This window comes from Rattus norvegicus, chromosome 14, assembly GCF_021556685.1.
Source record: "Rattus norvegicus strain SHRSP/BbbUtx chromosome 14, alternate assembly SHRSP_T2T, whole genome shotgun sequence".
NCBI classification, from domain to species: Eukaryota; Metazoa; Chordata; class Mammalia; order Rodentia; family Muridae; genus Rattus; species Rattus norvegicus.
In genome coordinates this window covers 23,002,454-23,028,791 of record NC_141547.1, presented here as the reverse complement: position 1 = coordinate 23,028,791, position 26,338 = coordinate 23,002,454, and the positions used below count along the sequence as shown (strand labels likewise).

At 38.6% G+C, this 26,338-nt stretch overlaps 1 pseudogene; it reads right to left on the bottom strand.

Moving 5' to 3' along the window:
* Nucleotides 1-301: 301 nt before the first annotated feature.
* LOC148001285 (sperm motility kinase pseudogene) lies at nt 302-17,524 on the bottom strand (annotated as a pseudogene).
* Nucleotides 17,525-26,338: the final 8,814 nt, after the last annotated feature.

The window sequence follows — 26,338 nt, the reverse complement described above, 5'->3', positions numbered from 1 at the left end:
ACAGGCAGCTAATGATCTCACAATGCCTACAAGGTCCTCTAAGGCCTGTGCTCTTGATGATGACAGGCATGCCATGGTATATTGTTTAGAGCATTTGTAAGTTCTATGAAGCACCTCACTTGGCAGACACAATTGGGCAGCCATTATGAAAACCAACTTAGAAGAGTAAGGAAAATCAAGAGCTCAGACCTTTCTCCCAGAATCCTTTCTCAGCCCTCAGGTCTCAGGGTATCTGAGAAGGGTGTCACATCACCCAGACACACGCTATTAATCTGCAGACAGAAACAGTTGGCCCTTAGTTTCAGACTGTGATGTAGACAACTTCCCACTGGCACCCAACCATGAGAACTTCCTGACTCTCTTCTGTGCTTGTCTGCATGCTCAGCAAGTTGATCTTCGTGCTCTGGTATCTTGCAGGGAGCACAGTGCCTCCAAGTGCTCTGTTACCATGGCTGCCTCCATGGCTCCTTTTAATTCATAAGCGGGATTCTGTTGCTGGCTGGGTGTACCCTCTTTTGGATTGGTAGGCAGCAACATAAACTTCTTAGGCCTTTTAGAAAGCCATTCTTCAGGGTCTTCCAGACCCGCCTTCTAAAGGGGGCCCTGGGTGCAGTCTGACTCCTGCCATGGAGCTGTCCCTGAGGACCATTTTGGGAAGATGGGATGGACTCTCTTTTTTTTTATAGCAGGACCCTCACCCTTGGTCGCCATGGGGGGAGAATGGTGGTGATTTCACTCGTAAGTTCCTGTTGTCCACTGCTCCAGCTGTAAGCATATTATAGAGCTGTCCTGTGAGCTGGTCCTCCTGAGGGGAGGTTGGTGGAAGAGTTGTGTTAAGCTTTCCACTCAGTCTGATGGTGCTCTTATATTGTTCTTCTTCCTCAGAGGCATGATAATATAAGCTACACTGTAAGAACGCCTTCCTCTTTGAGTAGGTAACTGGACTTGTATTCTTCTCGAAGCAGTTCAAGGTGGGTGGCATAGTGTGCCTCACTGTAGTTCTTTTTCCCTTGGTAAGACTTTCTGACTTGTTGAAGCAGTTCAAGGTGGGTGGCATAGTGTGCCTCACTGTAGTTCTTTTTCCCTTGGTAAGACTTTCTGACTTGTTGAAGCAGTTCAAGGTGGGTGGCATAGTGTGCCTCACTGTAGTTCTTTTTCCCTTGGTAAGACTTTCTGGGCAAGTAGAAGGTGGTAAGGGTAGGCACACTAGATCCCCTCCTCAGAGTAGTCTGCTTTTCCATGGTTGACCCTGTGCTTTTCAGTGTTTGAGCACACTGTGTGGGATGAGGTTTTTTGATGGACTTGTCTTCCCTACATGCCTGCTGCCTGAGCATTAAGTAAGTAGCCATCACCTGGTCAAACTTTCTCTCCCTCAAGCTATCCCTTATTTGGCCTTGCTCATACCCCATGACACCCATTATAACCAGTATAGTGGGGTCAGGGTGGCTGTTGGTGTTCTCTCCCAAAGAACTGGGAGAAGCTTCATTCTCATGCTTTAGCCACTTAAATCTTAAAATTTCATTGACTCTTGGCCTTTCTCCAGGGTTGACAGTTAGCAATTTGGCTATTACATCCCAGAGTTCTGGTGAGAGTCTGAAGTTCACTGAGTACCTTCCTGCCAAGATCCTTTCCTTTATTGCTTCATAGGTATATCCCTGGAATGGGAGGCATCCTGTAGACATATAGTAGAGAACAACTCCCAAGCTCCAGACATCGATTGCCTAAGCACTGTCAGGTAAGAGCTCCACCTTTTAGAGTAGACTTTAAGTCAAATTGGATGTTAGATTATTACTCGCACAGTTTGGTCTGTATCAGGTCTTCCACGTATATATCATAACATTCAGTTTAGTATTTTTATTATACACCCAAGTGTGTGAATGAATGGATCTCTGATGCTTAAACCTTCTGTTGAGTTCTTTTTACTCCCGATGGTTTTCTCTGTCCAATTTTGGTGTGAAGATTTTTGTTTTATTTTATTACATTTTGTTTTGTTATATTTTGTTGTTATCTCCTAGAAGCCTGTTCTTTCCTAATGAAAGACAGAAAGGGGGTGGATCTTGATACGATGGAAAATGGGGAAGAATAGGAAGAAGTAGCGGGAGAGGAAACTGTAATTGGAATATATCAAATGTGAAAAGAATCCATTTTCAATAAAAATGGAAAAAAATAAAAATATAACTTTCAGAGCAGCAGGACACCTGCCAGAGACGCCGCAGGACCCTGAAGGAAACAGACCGGATAAACAGTTCTCTGCACCCAAATCCCGTGGGAGGGAGAGCTAAACCTTCAGAGAGGCAGACAAGCCTGGGAAACCAGAAGAGACTGCTCCCTGCACACACATCTCGGACGCCAGAGGAAAACACCAAAGACCATCTGGAACCCTGGTGCACTGAAGCTCCCGGAAGGGGCGGCACAGGTCTTCCTGGTTGCTGCCGCTGCAGAGAGCCCCTGGGCAGCACCCCACGAGCGAACCTGAGCCTCGGGACCACAGGTAAGACCAAATTTTCTGCTGCAAGAAAGCTGCCTGGTGAGCTTGGGACACACGGAAGCAGAATTTCTCTAGGACCGGGCACGTTCTGTGTTTACCGGAAGTCCCACACCCGAGGATCCCGGCCCGCAGCAGCTCTCTGCTCCCAGACCCGGTGAGAGAGAGACCCAACCGCCTGGTCAGGTGGGCACTCCTGAGGCTGCAGAGCGGAAGAGACCACCAACACTGCTCACCCCTGCCCACATCCCTGGCCCAAGAGGTAACTGTATAAGGCCTCTGGGCTCCCGTGGGGGAGGGCCCAGGAGCAGCAGGACCCCTGCCAGAGACACCGCAGGACCCTGAAGGAAACAGACCGGATAAACAGTTCTCTGCACCCAAATCCCGTGGGAGGGAGAGCTAAACCTTCAGAGAGGCAGACAAGCCTGGGAAACCAGAAGAGACTGCTCCCTGCACACACATCTCGGACGCCAGAGGAAAAAGCCAAAGACCATCTGGAACCCTGGTGCACTGAAGCTCCCGGAAGGGGTGGCACAGGTCTTCCTGGTTGCTGCTGCTGCGGAGAGCCCCTGGGCAGCACCCCACGAGCGAACCTGAGCCTCGGGACCACAGGTAAGACCAAATTTTCTGCTGCAAGAAAGCTGCCTGGTGAACTCAAGACACAGGCCCACAGGAACAGCTGAAGACCTGTAGAGAGGAAAAACTACACGCCCGAAAGCAGAACACACTGTCCCCATAACTGACTGAAAGAGAGGAAAACAGGTCTACAGCACTCCTGACACACAGGCTTATAGGACAGTCTAGCCACTGTCAGAAATAGCAGAACAAAGTAACACTAGAGATAATCTGATGGCGAGAGGCAAGCGCAGGAACCCAAGCAACAGAAACCAAGACTACATGCCATCATCGGAGCCCAATTCTCCCACCAAAACAAACATGGAATATCCAAACACACCAGAAAAGCAAGATCTAGTTTCAAAATCATATTTGATCATGATGCTGGAGGACTTCAAGAAAGACATGAACACACTTAGGGAAGCACAGGAAAACATTAATAAACAAGTAAAAGCCTACAGAGAGGAATCGCAAAAATCCCTGAAAGAATTCCAGGAAAACACAGTCAAACAGTTGAAGGAATTAAAAATGGAAATAGAAGCAATCAAGAAAGAACACATGGAAACAACCCTGGATATAGAAAACCAAAAGAAGAGACAAGGAGCTGTAGATACAAGCTTCACCAACAGAATACAAGAGATGGAAGAGAGAATCTCAGGAGCAGAAGATTCCATAGAAATCATTGACTCAACTGTCAAAGATAATGTAAAGCGGAAAAAGCTACTGGTCCAAAACATACAGGAAATCCAGGACTCAATGAGAAGATCAAACCTAAGGATAATAGGTATAGAAGAGAGTGAAGACTCCCAGCTCAAAGGACCAGTAAATATCTTCAACAAAATCATAGAAGAAAACTTCCCTAACCTAAAAAAAGAGATACCCATAGACATACAAGAAGCCTACAGAACTCCAAACAGATTGGACCAGAAAAGAAACACCTCCCGTCACATAATTGTCAAAACACCAAACGCACAAAATAAAGAAAGAATATTAAAAGCAGTAAGGGAAAAAGGTCAAGTAACATATAAAGGGAGACCTATCAGAATCACACCAGACTTCTTGCCATAAACTATGAAGGCCAGAAGATCCTGAACTGATGTCATACAGACCCTAAGAGAACACAAATGCCAGCCCAGGTTACTGTATCCAGCAAAACTCTCAATTAACATTGATGGAGAAACCAAGATATTCCATGACAAAACCAAATTTACACAATATCTTTCTACAAATCCAGCACTACAAAGGATAATAAATGGTAAAGCCCAACATAAGGAGGCAAGCTATACCCTAGAAGAAGCAAGAAACTAATCGTCTTGGCAACAAAACAAAGAGAATGAAAGCACACAAACATAACCTCACATCCAAATATGAATATAACGGGAAGCAATAATCACTATTCCTTAATATCTCTCAATATCAATGGCCTCAACTCCCCAATAAAAAGACATAGATTAACAAACTGGATACGCAACGAGGACCCTGCATTCTGCTGCCTACAGGAAACACACCTCAGAGACAAAGACAGACACTACCTCAGAGTGAAAGGCTGGAAAACAACTTTCCAAGCAAATGGTCAGAAGAAGCAAGCTGGAGTAGCCATTCTAATATCAAATAAAATCAATTTCCAACTAAAAGTCATCAAAAAAGATAAGGAAGGACACTTCATATGCATCAAAGGAAAAATCAACCAAGATGAACTCTCAATCCTAAATATCTATGCCCCAAATACAAGGGCACCTACATACGTAAAAGAAACCTTACTAAAGCTCAAAACACACATTGCACCTCACACAATAATAGTGGGAGATTTCAACACCCCACTCTCATCAATGGACAGATCATGGAAACAGAAATTAAACAGTGATGTCGACAGACTAAGAGAAGTCATGAGCCAAATGGACTTAACGGATATTTATAGAACATTCTATCCTAAAGCAAAAGGATATACCTTCTTCTCAGCTCCTCATGGTACTTTCTCCAAAATTGACCATATAATTGGTCAAAAAACGGGCCTCAACAGGTACAGAAAGATAGAAATGATCCCATGCGTGCTATCGGACCACCACGGCCTAAAACTGGTCTTCAGTAACAATAAGGGAAGAATGCCCATATATACGTGGAAATTGAACAATGCTCTACTCAATGATAACCTGGTCAAGGAAGAAATAAAGAAAGAAATTAAAAACTTTTTAGAATTTAATGAAAATGAAGATACAACATACTCAAACTTATGGGACACAATGAAAGCTGTGCTAAGAGGAAAACTCATAGCTCTGAGTGCCTGCAGAAAGAAACAGGAAAGAGCATATGTCAGCAGCTTGACAGCACACCTAAAAGCTCTAGAACAAAAAGAAGCAAATACACCCAGGAGGAGTAGAAGGCAGGAAATAATCAAACTCAGAGCTGAAATCAACCAAGTAGAAACAAAAAGGACCATAGAAAGAATCAACAGAACCAAAAGTTGGTTCTTTGAGAAAATCAACAAGATAGATAAACCCTTAGCCAGACTAACGAGAGGACACAGAGAGTGTGTCCAAATTAACAAAATCAGAAATGAAAAGGGAGACATAACTACAGATTCGGAGGAAATTCAAAAAATCATCAGATCTTACTATAAAAACCTATATTCAACAAAATTTGAAAATCTTCAGGAAATGGACAATTTCCTACACAGATACCAGGTATCGAGGTTAAATCAGGAACAGATAAACCAGTTAAACAACCCCATAACTCCTAAGGAAATAGAAGCAGTCATTAAAGGTCTCCCAACCAAAAAGAGCCCAGGTCCAGACGGGTTTAGTGCAGAATTCTATCAAACCTTCATAGAAGACCTCATACCAATATTATCCAAACTATTCCACAAAATTGAAACAGATGGAGCCCTACCGAATTCCTTCTACGAAGCCACAATTACTCTTATACCTAAACCACACAAAGACACAACAAAGAAAGAGAACTTCAGACCAATTTCCCTTATGAATATCGACGCAAAAATACTCAATAAAATTCTGGCAAACCGAATTCAAGAGCACATCAAAACAATCATCCATCATGATCAAGTAGGCTTCATCCCAGGCATGCAGGGATGGTTTAATATACGGAAAACCATCAACGTGATCCATCATATAAACAAACTGAAAGAACAGAACCACATGATAATTTCATTAGATGCTGAGAAAGCATTTGACAAAATTCAACACCCCTTCATGATAAAAGTCCTGGAAAGAATAGGAATTCAAGGCCCATACCTAAACATAGTAAAAGCCATATACAGCAAACCAGTTGCTAACATTAAACTAAATGGAGAGAAACTTGAAGCAATCCCACTAAAATCAGGTACTAGACAAGGCTGCCCACTCTCTCCCTACTTATTCAATATAGTTCTTGAAGTTCTAGCCAGAGCAATCAGACAACAAAAGGAGATCAAAGGGATACAGATCGGAAAAGAAGAGGTCAAAATATCACTATTTGCAGATGACATGATAGTATATTTAAGTGATCCCAAAAGTTCCACCAGAGAACTACTAAAGCTGATAAACAACTTCAGCAAAGTGGCTGGGTATAAAATTAACTCAAATAAATCAGTTGCCTTCCTCTATACAAAAGAGAAACAAGCCGAGAAAGAAATTAGGGAAACGACACCCTTCATAATAGACCCAAATAATATAAAGTACCTCGGTGTGATTTTAACCAAGCAAGTAAAAGATCTGTACAATAAGAACTTCAAGACACTGAGGAAAGAAATTGAAGAAGACCTCAGAAGATGGAAAGATCTCCCATGCTCATGGATTGGCAGAATTAATATAGTAAAAATGGCCATTTTACCAAAAGCAATCTACAGATTCAATGCAATCCCCATCAAAATACCAATCCAATTCTTCAAAGAGTTAGACAGAACAATTTGCAAATTCATCTGGAATAACAAAAAACCCAGGAGAGCTAAAGCTATCCTCAACAATAAAAGAACTTCAGGGGGAATCACTATCCCTGAACTCAAGCAGTATTACAGAGCAATAGTGATAAAAACTGCATGGTATTGGTACAGAGACAGACAGATAGACCAATGGAATAGAATTGAAGACCCAGAAATGAACCCACACACCTATGGTCACTTGATTTTTGACAAAGGAGCCAAAACCATCCAATGGAAAAAAGATAGCATTTTCAGCAAATGGTGCTGGTTCAACTGGAGGGCAACATGTAGAAGAATGCAGATCGATCCATGCTTATCACCCTGTACAAAGCTTAAGTCCAAGTGGATCAAGGACCTCCACATCAAACCAGACACACTCAAACTAATAGAAGAAAAACTGGGGAAGCATCTGGAACACATGGGCACTGGAAAAAATTTCCTGAACAAAACACCAATGGCTCATGCTCTAAGATCAAGAATCGACAAATGGGATCTCATAAAACTGCAAAGCTTCTGTAAGGCAAAGGACACTGTGGTTAGGACAAAACGGCAACCAACAAATTGGGAAAAGATCTTTACCAATCCTACAACAGATAGAGGCCTTATATCCAAAATATACAAAGAACTCAAGAAGTTAGACCGCAGGGAAACAAATAACCCTATTAAAAAATGGGGTTCAGAGCTAAACAAAGAATTCACAGCTGAGGAATACCGAATGGCTGAGAAACACCTAAAGAAATGTTCAACATCTTTAGTCATAAGGGAAATGCAAATCAAAACAACCCTGAGATTTCACCTCACACCAGTGCGATTGGCTCAGATCAAAAACTCAGGTGACAGCAGATGCTGGCGAGGATGTGGAGAAAGAGGAACACTCCTCCATTGTTGGTGGGATTGCAGACTGGTAAAACCATTCTGGAAATCAGTCTGGAGGTTCCTCAGAAAATTGGACATTGAACTGCCTGAGGATCCAGCTATACCTCTCTTGGGCATATACCCAAAAGATGCCTCAACATATAAAGGAGACACGTGCTCCACTATGTTCATCGCAGCCTTATTTATAATAGCCAGAAAATGGAAAGAACCCAGATGCCCTTCAACAGAGGAATGGATACAGAAAATGTGGTACATCTACACAATGGAATATTACTCAGCTATCAAAAACAACGAGTTTATGAAATTCGTAGGCAAATGGTTGGAACTGGAAAATATCATCCTGAGTGAGCTAACCCAATCACAGAAAGACATACATGGTATGCACTCATTGATAAGTGGCTATTAGCCCAAATGCTTGAATTACCCTAGATCCCTAGAACAAACGAAACTCAAGATGGATGATCAAAATGTGAATGCTTCACTCCTTCTTTAAATGAGGAAAAAGAATACCCCTGGCAGGGAAGGGAGAGGCAAAGATTAAAACAGAGACTGAAGGAACACCCATTCAGAGCCTGCCCCACATGTGGCCCATACATCTACAGCCACCAAACTAGATAAGATGGATGAAGCAAAGAAGTGCAGACCGACAGGAGCCGGATGTAGATCGCTCCTGAGAGACACAGCCAGAATACAGCAAATACAGAGGCGAATGCCAGCAGCAAACCACTGAACTGAGAATAGGTCCCCTATTGAAGGAATCAGAGAAAGAACTGGAAGAGCTTGAAGGGGCTCGAGACCCCAAAAGTACAACAATGCCAAGCAACCAGAGCTTCCAGGGACTAAGCCACTACCTAAAGACTATACATGGACTGACCCTGGACTCTGACCCCATAGGTAGCAATGAATATCCTAGTAAGAGCACCAGTGGAAGGGGAAGCCCTGTGTCCTGCTAAGACTGAACCCCCAGTGAACTAGTCTATGGGGGGAGGGCGGCAATGGGGGGAGGGTTGGGAGGGGAACACCCATAAGGAGGGGGAGGGGAGAGGGGGATGTTTGCCCGGAAACCGGGAAAGGGAATAACACTCGAAATGTATATAAGAAATACTCAAGTTAATAAAAAAAAAAAAAAGAAAAGTAAAAAAAAAATATATAACTTTCAAAATGAAAGGAAAATGTCGATTGAATTAAATACCTATAACATCTTTGGCATTCAGTATCCACTGTTACTTGCATGGCCTGATTGAGAACTAATTATATGAAGACAATAGGAATATGTCCGTCAGCTTTCTTTCTCTAGTTTCATCTATAACCCACTCCTACCAAGGCCTCCTCGCTTGGTATAAAGTGAACGATTAGTTTCCCCCAGGTTACCACTACCTTATTTCTTTCTACCAGTGCATGAGGCCATTAACTAGAGTTTGAGTCCTCTGAAACCTAGAAACAAAATAAATCTTTCCATCCTTATGTCATATGCTTAACATTTTAGTCAATGTGATGAAAAACAGCTACTTATAGCCTCTATATTTCAAACTAATCAGTAAAACTAAAAGCATGTGAAATCATTCCATTTCTATAGGGTTTGGTTATAGAAATTCCAAAGAATGCTTCAATCTACATATATTCAAGAGTATGGTAGTATTTGCATGGAACCCACATATAACTTCTTGTATATTTTAAATCCTCCATATATTATTTATCAAACCTTATATAATATAAAGACTACAGAAACAGATATTATGCTATATTTTTCAGAGATTTAAAATGAATGCATATGTTAGCACATACAGCTATAATTTTCTGTGAACATTTTCCATCCACAGTGGTTTATTCCTACAAATGCAGAGCCATGAATATAGAACATTGTTTGTATATAGTAAATAAATCCTGAGAAATAGAAATAAATCAGTAACCATTTACTAGGGTCAACTAATTCTCACATTGCCATGAAATAAAAAAAAACTGCAGATATTATTCAACTCCACTAATTAATAAACAAAATAAAATACTAGATGTAACCAACAAATTTACAAATATATTAATCATTGATGCCAAAATTCTTCAATCAAACAGAGTAAAACATATGTTGCTTTTTATCCATATAAGCATATTGTCATGAAAGAAGGACATTTTCTTCAGTGTTTCCTTTTTGTATGTAGGCTTTTCGGATACCATGGATTATTATTCAAACACATAAGGTTAAAGTGCTCTATTAGGTTTCCCAAATGAATGATTTATAATTTATTTAATCAATGATTTAATTATAGACAGCATTTGAATCCAGTGTTGTTGGACATTCTACTGAGGGCTTCCTTTTGACTGAGGGCTTCCTTTTGACTGGCAGAAAAATAAGAGCTTGTGGTATTTCTAAGTCTTTCATCTACTCTCCTGAAAAGAAAGTTTGTACTGGTTTGATAGCAATGTCCCCCATAGACTCGTGTGTTTAAATACTTGGCCCTTAGGGAATGATACCATTAGGAGGTGTGACGATTTTGGGAATAGGTATAACATTATTGTAGGAAGTGAGTCACTGCCAAGGTAGACTTTGAGATCTGACATACTCAAGCTAAGCCTAGAGTGGTAATTGCCTGCTACCCCTGGACCAGGATGTAGAACTCTCAGCTCCTTCTCCAGTGTCACGTATGACTATATACATCATTATTCTTACCATGGTGATAATGTATTAAGCCTTTTAATTGATAAACCAACCCCAATCAAATGGTTGCCTTTATGAGAATTGCAGTAGTCATGGCATCTCTTCACAGAAATTTACCTTCAAGACAATACTTTATTCCTTCAGTTTATTTTGTTATTTCTTTTTACTCGTATCCTTCCTCCTATGCTTCAAGTTCACTACCTTTATTTTGCGTTGCTTCATTGGTGTAGAACTGAGAGACCATGTAGGAAGTATAGCGGCACCTGAATGCTCTTGTAGGGATATAGAGGAGTGGTGTTTTCATAGCGTGTTAGAAATGGAAACTTTCCTTTTTTTTACATTAATTAATTTATCCAGATCATAGTCCTTTCTCTCAATGCCCCTCACATAGTCCTTACCTCCAGCCACCTTAACCTTCTCTTCTGATAAGGGGGAGCCCTCACCCAAGTTATTACACTGCCAGGACACATCAAGTCACTACAGGACTAGGTTTATCCTCTCCCACTGAGGCTCAGTAATGGAAATGGGATCAACAGGCAGGTACCAGATTCAGGGATATCCCCCACTCTAGTTGTTGGGTGACCAACAAGCTGCACATCTGCTACATAAGTGTGAGAGCTTAGATTCAGTCCATGCTCCCTTTTTGCTTGGTGTTCTGGTCTCTGGGGAACCCCATAGGTTCAGGTTAGTTGATTCTGTTGGTCTTTTTGTGGCATCTCTATCCCCTTTGGGTCCCTCATTCCTTCCCCCAACTCTTCATCAAGACTCCCTCTAATGTTTGGTTTTATGTCTCTGCATTTGCTTCCATTGGCTGCTGGATGGAGCTTTCAAAGGCCAGTTACATTAGGCTCCTGCCTGCAAGCATAACAGTATCAGTTATTCCGTAAGAGATTGATTCTTGCCCATGGGCTGAGTCTCAAGTTGAGTCAGTCATTGGCTATTCCCTTCATATCTACTCTATCTTTATCCCTGCACATGTTGTAGGCAGGACAAGTTGGTTTCAAGGTTTTATGGGTAGGTTGGTGGTCTTTTTCCTTCACAAGGAGTCTTGCCTGGATACAGAAAGTGGCAACTTCAGACATGGTATTCCCCATTGCTAGATGTCTCTATATTTTAGGCTCTCTATATCTGCTTTACTCATAATAGCCAAAAACGAGAAACACACCAGATATCACTCAAATGAAGAATGAATAAAGACAATGTGTTTTATTTACACAAAGGACTACTACTTATCATTAAAAGCAAGAGCATGATGACTCTTGCAGGCAATTGAATGAAACTAGAAAATATCATGAGTGAGGCAATCCAGAACCAAAATGAAATACATGGTATACACTTACTGATAAGCAATAAAATTCAGGATACCAACAATAAGCTCTACAGACCTAAAGAGGTCAAATAACAAGTATTACCTAAGGAAGGATGCCTGAATCTTACTCAGAAGGGGAAATAAAATAAACATCAGAAGTGGATGGAGGGAGGGAACTAGGTGGGAATGGGGATAGGAAGTTAAATGAGGTAGGGAATAAGGTATAGGGAGAGTGGGTGAGAGAACAGAAATCATAGTCGGCCAAGGAGGGTATCTCTCTACAGCATGTTAGGGACCAGGGCAACTCTATCAGAATAAAGGAGTAAATAGAGAACAGGATGAATTTTAAGATTTTGTTGTCTGAGGTAGCATGAGTAACTTTCTATGAGTGTTATATCAATAAAGAACACTGTTCTAAACAGTTCCACATCCCTTTGTGCTATTTACCAACTTTCCTTTGGATGAGGGGCTAGAAGGAAGATCAAAGTGTTTGAGAACCCTTACTAAAAGTAGGTTTTAAAATGTACCTCCTGATACAAAACCATGATAGGAAGTGGCCGAATTATGAATGTAAGCTTGAGATGTGAACTTACAGTAAGTTGGTAAGGGAAAACTCATTTTACCTAGATGAGGCTAAAGAGAGACCACGGAACCAATTCATCTTCTGATGAAGTCCTAGTTCTAATGAGGGGAGAGACACAGTGCATTAGTCTATGTCTCTCACATCACAGCCCCAATTTAGCACATTACTGAGAAGATAAATCTTTGCATATGCCCTTCATAAGTGGCATATTGTTATGACTGTTAATAAGGCATGAACACCTAGCCGTGGAATTGCTAATATCCTTTTTTTCAATGTTATTCTTACAATATACTGAGATGGTGCCACTGTTTAGAGACTGTATTTAAAGACAAAGGAGGCGATCCATGAGAATTATCAGACATCTCTCAGCTCTCTTTAAAATTATCTATGACTGCTGTGACTATTTCCTTAAATTTTGTATTTACTATGAGCTTATTTTTCTTACTAGGTCTCTAAAATTTCACTATTTATTTCTTCAGGTTTCTGAACTTTCTACAGTTAGCCCTAGCTGTCCTCCCACAACTCTTTTCAATTGGACTTTATGTTTTATGGAGATATTTTATATTTTTGCTGATAAAAAATTGTCCTAAGATAAATATGGTACCACACAACTTTAATTCTAGCACTTGGGAATCAGAAGCAGGCAGATTTCAGAGTCAGCCTGGTCTACAAAGTGAGTTCTGCGATATCCAGGGATACACAGAGAAACAATGTGTAGAAGGAAAAGAGTATTGTCCTTTTAATTAGGTAGTATTTAGTTTTAAGAATATAGCATGCCTATCTGGCTAGGGACTGATATGAGTAACAGGATCTCCTAATAGTGGGAGTTGAGGTTGTCTCTGATACTTTTGACTGTTCATGGGACTCTTTTCCTCCTAATAAGTTGTCTTGTTCTTGATATGAGGGTTTATGCCTAGTCTTATTGTACTGGTTATGCTGAGCTTATTTGATACCACTGGGTGACCTGCTCTTTTTTTGGAGACAGAGAGGGGCAATGAATGTGGAGGAGAGGAAGATGAGGACTGAGAAAAGAAGAACAAGGAGGAATATTATTGGGATGTATGATAGGAAAGAAGAATAAAGCAAAAGAAAAAAGGAATACAGTACAGTATGTGTATATTTTATAATATCTTTCTTGTAATTGAGAGTTTTGATTTCATATCCAAATCCTTCTTATATCTCCCACATGGTCACAGGGCATTCTAGTAAACAGTTTTGGTATATGCATCTGCTAATGACATTGTCTGCTTCAGTAACATTGTCAAGGCCTGTGTGTCCTTGACAGCATGTATTGTAATTATTGTTTCATGCTCTAATTTCCTCACTGAATTGTTCAAATCCATGCCCTTAAAACTTCCCATGTGCCAATATTTATAATAAATAATGTGAAACTATATTCTGGTGGATACATTTCATAAAGTTAATTTCTTTACTCTTAATTAGATATTTTATCTAAAATATAATTTATCTGCTATATCTTTACATCATATTTCTTTCATTTAAAGTTTACTTTATCAAATATTTTTACTATTTTTTCTTTCCATGTATCTATTGGCTTTAATTTAGATCAAGTGCCATTTAAACAAACTAAATCTTTATCTAATAAGGCATGGTTTTACATTAACATTGATATTCTGGCTTTGTTTCTGACTGTAGTTTGTCATGTCATTTTCTCCTCAGTTTTATACATTTTTTAGCCTTTCATGTGAGTTGATTGTTTGCTTCACTTCCATTTACTAGACTGACTATCCTATAAAAGTTTTCAGTTTTACAGGTTAACTTACACACTTTAATGTGAACTAATTCTAAAGCTCCAGGTATATAGAGAACAAGGAATCAATGGATACTAAAACAGTAATAGCTTTATCTAAATAAAGAATAATTATGTAAAATAAACATGATTTTATATTTATATATAAAAGATTATACATGTACATATGAAATGTATAAAAGAACAATGTATAGGTGAAGATAACATTAAGTATAATACCATGTCAGGAGTACACTTTGAACTGAATGTCTCTGAAGAAGCCTTATGTATAATGGAGAACTGAAGTGCAAGATGAACTTAGTGATGTGGAATAGTACAGATTCAGAGGCACAGTTTTCTAGAACTGCCTTTAGTGTCTTTTAATGGGTATTTGATATCAATGTTTATATGACATATCCTCATGACCTGTGTAAAACTCTTGAAATCGCCCCTAATGGCAGAAATGCAGAAACATAACATTCAGATATTCCATCAGAAGACATTTCCTTGTTCTGTGATAGCCCATCTGATTTATGCCTTTCTTTTATTCTGTGCCTGTAAAGGTTAACGTGATGTCTTCAATAGTGGAACTTGCCTTACAAGCTAATGAATTTGAGCTTTTGAGACAGAGTCATTCATATTTGGCTCAGTTTAAATTCTTTTTTAAATAATTTTACAGTTACTTTATAACAAAATTACCAACTAAAGAGGCACACCAGAACACTGGTTTTCCAATTTCCCTTGGAACATGAATGACACTATCTTTTGTTATCTACAGACCATGTAAGTATCTATATAAGTCTATATGAATGTTCTTTAGATGTTTTAGAATAATAACATGACTTATATACTAGCATAATATTCAAACATAAAAGTATGCAATTTAGAATCTGTGTAAGAATTTAAAAATATATTTCATTACGCACTTGTCCAAGACTTTAATAAGAAGATTGAATTGAATTTCTCTGATTTTATTCCTTCAACGGAAATCTAACTCACTAGAACTGGGCTTCATATCTTAGGATTAGGTCTACACTTCATTATAATAAGTACCATGTAAAAGAAACTAGCCCATAGCATTTTGCCTCAACAAGTCTTTCTGACTTTAGTCCTTAGCCAGGTTCTTCACATATCTTGATACCTTTTGTAGTTACATGGGCTCCTGGAAACCATCCATTACTGAAAAGGGAACATTTGAAACAGGCTAATGCTTAAACTCAACAAATGAGGTCTGAGGCTGGAAAAATAGCTTAGCAGTTGAAAATCATGCTTCTTTTACAGAGAATCCAATTTCACTTGCCAATGTTGGTAGGCTTACAGTAGCCTATAACTGCAGGAGATCTGTCATTCACCTCTGGGTTCCACAGACAACTGCACTCAGATTCACATATTCCCACATAGACACATATACAAATACATAATTAAAAGTTAGGTAAATATTTAAAAATAAATAAATGAAGTCAATGAAAGACCCAAGGTAAAAATATCAGTTGCGGTTGTGACAAAATCAGAATCTTTAAAACATCATTCTATTCTCATTCCAAAGTAAATCCACCAGGTTTGGGAGAATAAAAGTTTTCTAATTAGATTTGTAGATTTTAGGTGTGCCTTAAATGTGCTTAAATATATCATGTTTACCTGAAATTTGCTCTTAAATATACTATGTTTAGCTTTATTTATATATAAAATATAAACAATTGGTGACGATTATTTAAAATAATTATAAGTATGTTTAGTTTTAAAAGTCTACTTAAGAATAGTAGCAGATTGCTGTAAATCTAAAAAGTATCTATTATAGATATTTCCATACATTTTATGAAATAAATATGATAATCTGCCTATTTCCTTTGAAAATCCCGAGAAATGATATGTGGTAAGAATTTCAAATAGCCTAACATTCTTTCCTGGTTTTAATAACACTTAGAACAGATCTATACTTCATACACTGAAATGAAATTATCATTGTAAGAAGCTGGTGCTTACACTTAATATGCTTCTAAGTACTTTGCAATTATTTTTATTCTGGTAATTTATATAAATAATGGGAAAACTTAATAAGGATTATCAAACACTATATTATAAATTAATGAGAGGGCAAAGAAATAACTAAAATTCTGAGTTGTAAGTGTGCTTAGTATATTATTCTGGGTACTAGATTTAACAAATGAGTGTCTTTTTAAAAGTGTAATTAAGAAAAGAGCAGAAATGTATCTGTGGAGCATGGATGATAGAATCAGATAGATTACTCATGCTTCATAAAGTAATTGTGAACTTTTATTAAGGAAAGCCATGAAGAACGGGGCAACTGAAACTATATCTGCATGAAAATTTTCATTTTGTACTGTTGATCATTTAAATAAATCAACTTTGCTATATGCTATTGTCTTCATGTGTACACTAATTGTGCACATGCACATGTGTGTGTGTGTGTGTGTGTGTGTGTGTGTGTGTGTTCATCAACTTTACTGGTGAACCTAAAAGTCAATGTTCTCGGTACTTTCGGTAATTTCCAAACATACTCAAGATTAAAGATTTTGTATTACTCAATGTGCATATATTCAACCACGGTTAAAAGGTGCTATCCATTGTACTGATTCTCTGCCTCACTTATCATCACTTACCAGTGGATACAACAGTCAGAGGAATAAGTCACAACTTTGTGGTCAGCAAGAGATTGTGAGTGTGCCCCTGTTAGGACAGCAGCCTCGATCAAGTCCCATAACACTTTTGAACCTTAGTTTTCCTTCTGTAAAATAGAAAATTGAATTTACTGGGATTAATAAGGTTTAAGATAAAAGTTTAGGTGAAATATGTGCATACTTACACAGTGTTAGTATTTGCTAAAATGGTATTAGTAGTCAATTTGCTGAATACAACTAACATTAATAACAGACTTGAAATATGCATATATATTGGATATATATATAGGTATGTATACATATTATGTATTATGTGTGTCTTAGTTGGTGTTTCATTGCTCTAAAGAGTCACCATTACCCAGGCAACATTTACAAAGGACAACATTTAATCATTTAATTGGGGTTTGCCTTCAGTTTCAGAGGTTTAGTCCATTACTATCATGGCTAGAAGAGAGAATTACTCGCTTCTAGTTTCTGTGGGCACCACATGATACACTTGCGCATGCTGGCAGACACTCTGACACATAGAGTATAATAATATTTAAAGGAAGAACAAAAGTTTACAACCACTCAGTTCTCCAATGGTTGAAACATCATAGCTTGTCAAGAAACAACACAGTACACACTGGTCAGCAGGTACTTACTCTGCTAAGAATTAGGATCACCAGGAAAAGGCCTTTATTATTCTCTGGATTATGCATATTGCAGAAGCCTATAAACTTCCTCAGCATTGCCTCCAAGTCCACAATCTCATGACCCAAGTTTTTCCTGTTAAAGAATTTTGTCTTCTCTTTCTCTTATATTACAATTTTTTAAAAACTTCAAATATCTCTGGAAGCATTTTGTTTTTCCTGTTGGGGCTGCGGTTTTCTCAGAGAGTGTCTGTCCATGTGTTCTTTTGGTTAGAACTACTGAAATTATACTGAAAGCCCACAAGACAGTGGAAAGTCTAAGGGAAGACTATGCTCTATCTATAATCTCCAAATTGAAACACCTTTGAATAGACCTGTCTGAAGCATTTCCCATCCCCGTGTTTCTCTTCCTTCTAGGAATGCAGCTTCTTTTTCCTTTCCGACCTCTCAATCCTGTCATTGACTGTTTCTAGTCTATTTTTAACTAATTGTCTATGTATGTGTTTTCTGTTTCCCTTAAATATGTTGAGGGTAAAGGAAAGCAACAGGAAAATCATTTGGATTTGCCCCATTGAAAGCCTGTGTCTCTGGAGCATTGGTCTTCGTTTTGTAGACGATTTTGGGACAATTGTAGTAGGCTCCCCTTTGGGGATATAGTGCCTGAACCGGCCATCTTCTGTAACCTGGCAAGGTTTCCAGTGGAAAGACTGGAATACCAAGACAGCCATAGAACTCCGACAGCTCCCAGGGAATAAACCACCAACCAAAGATTACACATGGAGGGACCCATGGATCTAGCTGCAGATGGAGCAGAGAATGACATCAATGGGAGGAGAGGCCCTTAGTTCTGGGAAGGCTAGACATCTAAGAGTAGGGGAATGCCAGAGCAGGGGAGGCAGGAGGGAGTGGGTGGGTGAGAGAAGCGGTGATGGGATGAGGGTTTCTGGAGGGCAAACTGGGAAAGGGGATAACATTTGAAATATAAGTAAAGAAAATATCCAATAACAAAAGGTTTCCCTTGTTGGATGAAGTGTGTCACAGGAGTGTGTTTTGGGGTTTCAGAAGCTCAAACAAGGCCCAATATCTCTCTCTTACTGCTGCCTGCTGATCCAGATGTAGAACTTTCAACAACTTCTTTTGCACCATGTCTGTCTGCATGCTGCCAGGCTTCCCAACATGACAGTAATGGACTAAATCTCTGACATTGTAATCCAGCCCCAATTGAATGTTTTTCTTTATGAGAGTTGCTGTGGTTACAGAATCTATTCAGAGCAATAAAATTCTACCTAAGATTTATGGCTTATACTTTCCCACTTATTCGCACAAAAGTAGGATACACAGTATGATAGTGAACATTCTATCATATAAGGGAGAGTCTGGCAGTCATTTGGTGTATCCATGCTTGAGAAACAAAACATGTAAATAGACATGAACTCAAAATTCAACCATTTTTGAATTACTAAATTTAAGTAAATGCCTCACTTCTCAGTTCTCCAATACCATTCAGGAGACCAGGCCAGGGATTCAACTCTTATCATATGAATCTTTGCAAGACAATTCACGTTTAAGTTGAAACAAATTCTGTATTTCAGAATGTAAGTCTTTAGCAAAACTTTTATTTCTACAGCTATGTGTTTATTTTAATAAGCTTTTAAAATTACTCCCTCCTAAATTAATGGTCTCCCCTCTAACACTCAAAATCACTAATGGTTTAATTTCTGAAGAAGTTGAGAAATGAAAAAAAGGATCTTTTGAGTGTTTCAATTTTAAAATGATTGATGATTTGTCACTCACGAGTTTATTAAGAAAGAGAATGAGAAACAGACACTGAGTCACTAGAACAAGGTTGACACCAGCAAATAACTTCTCTAGATTCGAAATTGGGATGTTCTGTCATGTAATTATGCCCTGTCCAACCTTCCTCAGTAGGCCTAGTCCACTCAGGACATGAGAAGCCAGAAGCCAAAGAGGAAACAGAAAGATTTCAAATGCGCAGTACCTCTGTTGTCTATACCTAACCTTCTACCCATAGCAGTAGATATGAGCTTCAGCTTTGAATTATCCGTGGGTTCTATGTATTGCAAAAATAGTTTTGCCTTGCCTTTGGTAGGAAGAAATGTATTGCTCTTTTAAAAATATGCAGACTGAACCTGATTAAAATATATTGTATAAAATATTTTTTTCAATCAAAACAAAACAGAGCAGACCAACGAAATTTCTTCAGTCTTTACTGAGTACGCTTTCCATGTCAACCCTGGGATCCTTGAAAATCCTCTGTGAGATGATTCTCTAAATTTCATACCTTGCAAGAAACGTCCTGTGTGAGTGATGCGCTTCTCTTATTACAAAAATGTATGAGATCAAGGACTCATTTTCACTTCGAGATTTAATGCGAGCACATAGATAGCATTAAGATATGAATAAACATGAGTGATAGATTGAGTTGTCTAACAGCCAGCCTCGAGCAAGGAAACCAACTGACTTGAACACAGGGACTCAGCACAGAGAGATTTATGCTCTTCGGCTGAATTACATTCCTTTATAGACTGCTGCAGACAGGCTCCAGGAAAAGCAGCCATCTATCCGATTTAAATAGACTTTGTGCTAGTACGATAGACATACCATTAATTCATTGCCGCGAGTTGCTGTGGGCATAGATTTGGCTTTGTTCTCTGACAGTCTCCGCCATTTGAAATAGAAATGCCATTTACCAGAGTGTCAAATAAGTAGGACCCATATAACACTATAATCAAGTTGAGGTGGCATTACATATTTTAGCCTCGATATTGAAAATGGTTAAGTCAGCAGAGATTTCCAATCTGCAGAACTCTGCTGACCACTGAAAGCCACTTGTAATTTATCAGGTGGTAACTGTCCTCTGTGTGTAAATAATAACTTGGTGTCTTTAATTTGTTCAGTGTGTCATAGTTACACTGTGGTGCCCTTTTTCTTACAGATTCTTTACATTTTTACAGGTATGTGTGATAAATGTTATTATCTTAGCTTTAAAGAAAGAGGATTGCACAGAAATAGCTTAATTGAATATCCCAATAGGAAGTGAAAGCCTGGCAGTTCTAATATTCTGTCCTTGGCACTTGGATGGGCCTTCTAGAGTGGGTTAGAGTAAGGGAACTATGGTATGGATCATTTTATATTAAAGTTGTGATTGAAGTATGTATATGGTGTCTAATAGGGAAAGCTAATTAGACAACAAGTAGAACTAATTTTTTGATGTGTTTATTCTGAGAAGATTGAGAACATACTTAGTGATTATATTAAACACATTAGTTAATAAATTTGAAATGCTTTTGATGTTTAGACAAAAATATTAAGATTTTTGCTAAATGAGACACATTCTTTGCTGAAATGATCTCAAGGAGCAGAATGGGGGTTTGATATTCATAAAAGAACTTCCTAAAATTAGACAGATCAGACACTTTTCATTGTTAAGGCATTTAATGATTCAGTATCTGCATTTCCAATTCAATTGGTAACACTGCCATTTCCCCATTTTCCCATTAGAGAGAGACTATCCATCAGCATTTAATTCCACATGCACACACCTCTCCACCTGCGATTTCAACCTCAAATGACTCTGTACTAATGAGTAAGAATCAACACAGTTGAGTGCAAATCACCATTTGGGAGGTACGGTAACGAGAATGATGAAATAATTCTTTTTTTAGCTAATCAGTGAATTGGAAAGGGAAAAAATAGTTGTTCTGCCCAGTTGACTGAGAATCCCTGCAACACCAGATGCTTGGCTATGAACAGATTTTATAGTGCCTAATAAGAACATATAGTCTATGTTGAATTTCATCTGAATGGCAAATTTTTAAAACAGGCTCTTTATGAAATCAGAAAGAATGTAGATTCATTCCCCCTCATAGAATTATTATGTATAAGCCATGCCCAACAAGGTCCATATCTTTGGTGTTCCAGTTGGTATTAACAAAATTTCATTAAGCAAAGACTATTAAATGGAAAAAATACTGTAAAGTAAACATACTTGACCAAATTTGAAAGAAACTGCAAAATAGTTATTGTGGTAAGAAAAGGTCGAACAAACTTTTCATGTCCCCTTCATTATAACTGAAATTATTTTGGATTTTTTTTATTCTTTAACCTTTTTGTACAGTCCAGTCTTTATCCCCTCCTCGTCTGCCCTCTGATTGTGTCACATCTCATACCTCCTTTCCCACCCCAGCCCCTGTCTCCAAGAGGATGTCCTTACCACCCCCGCAACCTCCACCACATCCAAACTCCGCACTACTTGGGGCCTCAAGTCTCTTGAGGGTTAGGTTCATCATCTCACTGAGTCAAGACCTGGCAGTCCTCTGCTGTATATGTGTTGGGGGCCTTATATCAGCTGGTGTACTCTGCCTCATTGGTGATCCAGTGTCAGAGATCTCAGAGGTCCAGGTTAGTTGAAACTGTTGGTCTTCCTACAGGGTCACCTTCCTCCTCAGCTTCTTCCAGCTTTTCCCTAATTCAACCACAGGGGTCATCAGCTTCTGTCCATTTGTTGGGTGTAAATATCTGCATCTGAAAATTTCAGCTGCTTGGCGGGCCTTTTGGAGGACAGTCATGCTAGGCCCCTGTTTGTAAGCACACCATAGTATCAGTAATAGTATCAGGCCTTGGGGCCATTACTTAGTTGAATCCCAATTTGTGCCTATTGCTGGACCTCCTTTTCTTCAGGGTCTTCTACATTTTTGACCCTACAGTTCATTCAGACAGGAACAATTAGGGGTCAGAGTTTTTGACTGTGGGATGGCAACCCCATCCCTCCATTTGATACCCTGTCTTTCTACTGGACGTGGACTCTACAAGTTAGGCAAATCCCAAACAAATTTGCTGGAGTTCTTTTTTTTTTCTTTTTAATTTCAACTCATCAAGTATTCAAGAAGTATAATGCTTTGAGTTTATGACTATGTATACATATTTTCCTATTCCCTACAAAGGCTCACAGTAATTTTGTCAACCATAGATACATCATACCACACAGCCAGAAAGGAAACAAGTTGCATTTGTGACAGAAACAGATATTGAAACGAAAATTGTTCAAGAGGAAGGTGAAATAATATAGACCAATTCTATTCCTAAATTAAATTGTCTAACTCTTTTCTATCCACTATGAATTCCTTCTTTACTATGCACATCAGGTTTACATTCAAGGAAAGTAACGATTTAAAGAACATTTTAAGTTCTAAGAGAGTAACACTTTGTGTAATCAATGCACAGACACAGACGATGCATAGAAACACAACATTCAATGGTTAGATGTATGTGGTTGGGTTGGAAAGACTACAGTTTCCAATCCACAAATACAAACTCACCTAGTTACCACACAGAAACATGACTTTCCCATCATGCAGCTAAGACAGATGATGTTTTAGTAAAATGAGTTTTAGTCTGAAAAATACCTTATTTACTGGAACTTCTTAAGCTATGCTTACCTTCATTTAGTTTTTCCATTGAACATATATTGTTAAATTGAGTAGACAAATACTGATGTATATATAGACATGTTTTCAATTAAATATAAATACGTATTGTTTTATTGTGGTATGCTAATTCTCAATGTTTCCCTAGAAAATTTGGTTACACTTCAAAACCAAAGAAAAACATTTTGAAATGGTAGCAGATGTATGATTGGCAAAATGCCAGGGTATGGGGCATCTTTCAGGGCTGGTGCTTTTGTGGCACAAGAACTGTAACAATCGCCACCATCTTGGATTCCATCCTCCCTTGCAGAGAACTTCAGAAGTAAAAGATAAAACTCTCTTTTCTTTGTTGTTCTCTGGTGTAAGCAAGCCTTTAGAACTGAATTAAGTAAACATGAGCCTTGTGCATTTGATAAATATGTATGTCTCATTTCCTCTTTCCTGTTGCTTTTCACCCAGTTGAAGCTAGAATCCAAGCAATAAATACCATTTATTTATTTTAATAGCATGCTTAGTGGAAGTATTACCAATATTTTCTAAGCTTAAAAACACCCCCCCAAAAGCATTGTACTGTTGGTCTCAGCATTTTTGCAGTAATTTACAACTTAAAAAGGATAAACCCTATTACTCTATGTCAAACCAACAACTGGGTAAGTGCAGAACGTTGGCCTATGAAGTATGACTGAATTTATTGCTGTGGTCATTAGTACACATTGATTCTGCTTATAGCAATCCAAAGGGAATAGTAAGCCTATTATGCTGGTGCTTGGCCTCTCTGTGAGACAGACACCACCAGGCTTGCCATGGCCAAGCTCTGAGTAGTATCCAATTAATTCAGCATCCAATGCTCATTTTCTTTTGTATATTATTATAATGACTTATCAGTGACATGAACTTGAAGACTTAATGTGTGCTATGTAATCAGATATAAACAAAATCACTGGATTTTCCCCTCAAAGAAAACTTCATTTTACAATTTTTTGGGGACTCACTTATTTTTGTTTATTTCTATTTTGTAATCCAAGAAAGGGTACATTCAAACTCATGATCCTTTTATACAATAAGTAACTTCTTCTAACCTGTTTTATTACTATACCCTAGACTGTAACACAGTACACTGATGTCCATTTTATAGATTCCCACTAAATCCGGATGAAGATATTTGAAAGTTAAGCTTTAGAATCTAAGTTTTCTTCATGTTGAAAAACTTAACTGCAGTCTTTTGAAGAAAAGACAATTCCTGTTACCAATCTCCCCACTTTCCCCATGAGAAGCTCTCTTAGAATGTTCTTTTGGTCTACCTTTAATAGTAAAACGGAGGAGTGTCAGTTGACTGTTGTCATTTGAGGTTTTGATCTTAGCCATTTTGATTGGTATGAGGAAGAATCACAGGGCCTTTTTGATTTGCAGGTCCTGATGACTAAGGGCTTTGAACATTGCTTCTCAGCCATTAGAGATGCTTCTGTTGACAATTCTCTGTTTTTCTCTGTACCCCATATTTTAATTGGATTATTTGGTTTTTGTGGAGGTTGACTTCTTGAGTTCTTTATATATTTTTAATATTAGCCCTGTATCAAATGTGGGGTTAGGAAAGATTGTTTTCCTAATTGGTAGACTTCTATTTTGTCCTATTGACAGCATCCTTTGCCTTACTGAATCTTTCCAGTTTAATGAGATCCCATTTATAAATTCTTGATCTCAGAGCCTGGGTCATTGGTGTTCTGTTTAGGAAATTTCCCCCTATGCCAGTGAGTTCTAGGATCTTTCCAACTTTCTCTTCTATTAGATTCAGCGTACCTGGTTATATTTTGAGTTCCTTGATCCACTTGTACTTGAGCTTTGTGCAAGGTGATAAATATCTGGATCTATTTTCACTCTGCTATATACAGACAACCAGTTAGACCAACACCATTTATTGAAGATCCTTTCCCTGTATGTTTTTGGTTTCTTTGTCAAAGATCAACTGTGCTGAGGTATGTGGGCTTACTTCTGAGTCTCGGATTCTATTTCATTGATCTACCTGTCCATCTCTGAACCAATACCATGCGGTTTTTATCACTATTGTTTTGTAGTCCAGCTTGAGGTCAGGAATGGTGATTCCCATGGAACTCCTTTTATTCTTGTGAATTGTTTTGGCTCTCTTGGATTTTTTGTTTTTCCATATGAAGCTGAGGATTGCTCTTTCAATGACTGTGAAGAATTGTGTTGAAATTTTTATTGGAATCACATTGAATCTGTAGATTGCTTTTGGTAAGATGGCTATTTTTACTATGTTAATTCTATCAATCCATGAGCATGTGAGATCTTTCCATCTTCTGAGGTCTTTTTCAGGGATTTGAAATTCTTGTCATACAAATCTTTTACTTGCTTGTTAAGAGTTACAACAAGACAATTTATGCTATTTGTGGCTTTTGTGAAGTGTGTTGTTTTCCTAATTTCTTTCTCAGATTGTTTATCATTTGCGTATAAGAAAGCTACTGATTTGTTTGAGTTAATTTTATATCCTGTCCCTAGGCTGAACTTCAAGCTTGTACAACTACTCTGGAAATTAATCTGTCAGTTCCTCAAAAAATTAGAAATTGTTCTACCTGAAGACCTGGCTATACCACTTTAGGGCATATACCCAAAAGATGCCCCAGCATACCCCAAGGATACACCATCTACCATGTTCATTGCAGCCTTATTTTTAATAGCCAAAAGCTAGAAACAACTCAGATATCTGTAACCAAAGAATGGATATGTGGTCCAATTACACAATGAAATACTATTCAACTAATAAAAACAAGGACATCAAAAAAAAAAAAGAGGACATCATGACCTTTGCAGAGAAATGGATGGAACTAGAAAATATCATCCTGAGGGAGGTAACCCAGATCATAAACTATATGCATGGTATGCACTCACTGATTAGTGACTATTGGCCAAAAAGTACTGAATACCTAGGATACAACCCACAGACCATAACTACTGTAAAATGTAGAAAGGCCCAAGGGAGTATTCTTCAATCCCACTTAGAAGGGGGAAAGAAATGATCATGGGAAGCAGAGGGAGAGAGGGAGATGAGTGTGAGGGAGGGAAAGGGGAACAGGATCAGGTATTCAGGGGTGGGGACAGGAGAGAAGCCCAGAGGGCTAAAAGATTAAATGAAAATAACCAGCCACAGAGGGTGGGATGTGGGAGGACCCTCTAAAAAGTACCAGAGACCAGAGAGGTGAGAGGCTCTCAGGACTCAAGGGAGGTGACCTTAGTCAAAATGTCCAACATTGCGGGGAAGGGAACTCAAAGATCCCACCTCCAGTAGATAGACAGGCCCTCAAGCGGAGGGGCGGTATTATTAATCCACAGTCAAAATTCTTGACTGAGAACTGTTCCTGTCTACAAGAACTGTAGGGACAAAAATGGAGAAGAGCCTGAAGGAAAGGTGGTCCAATAACCA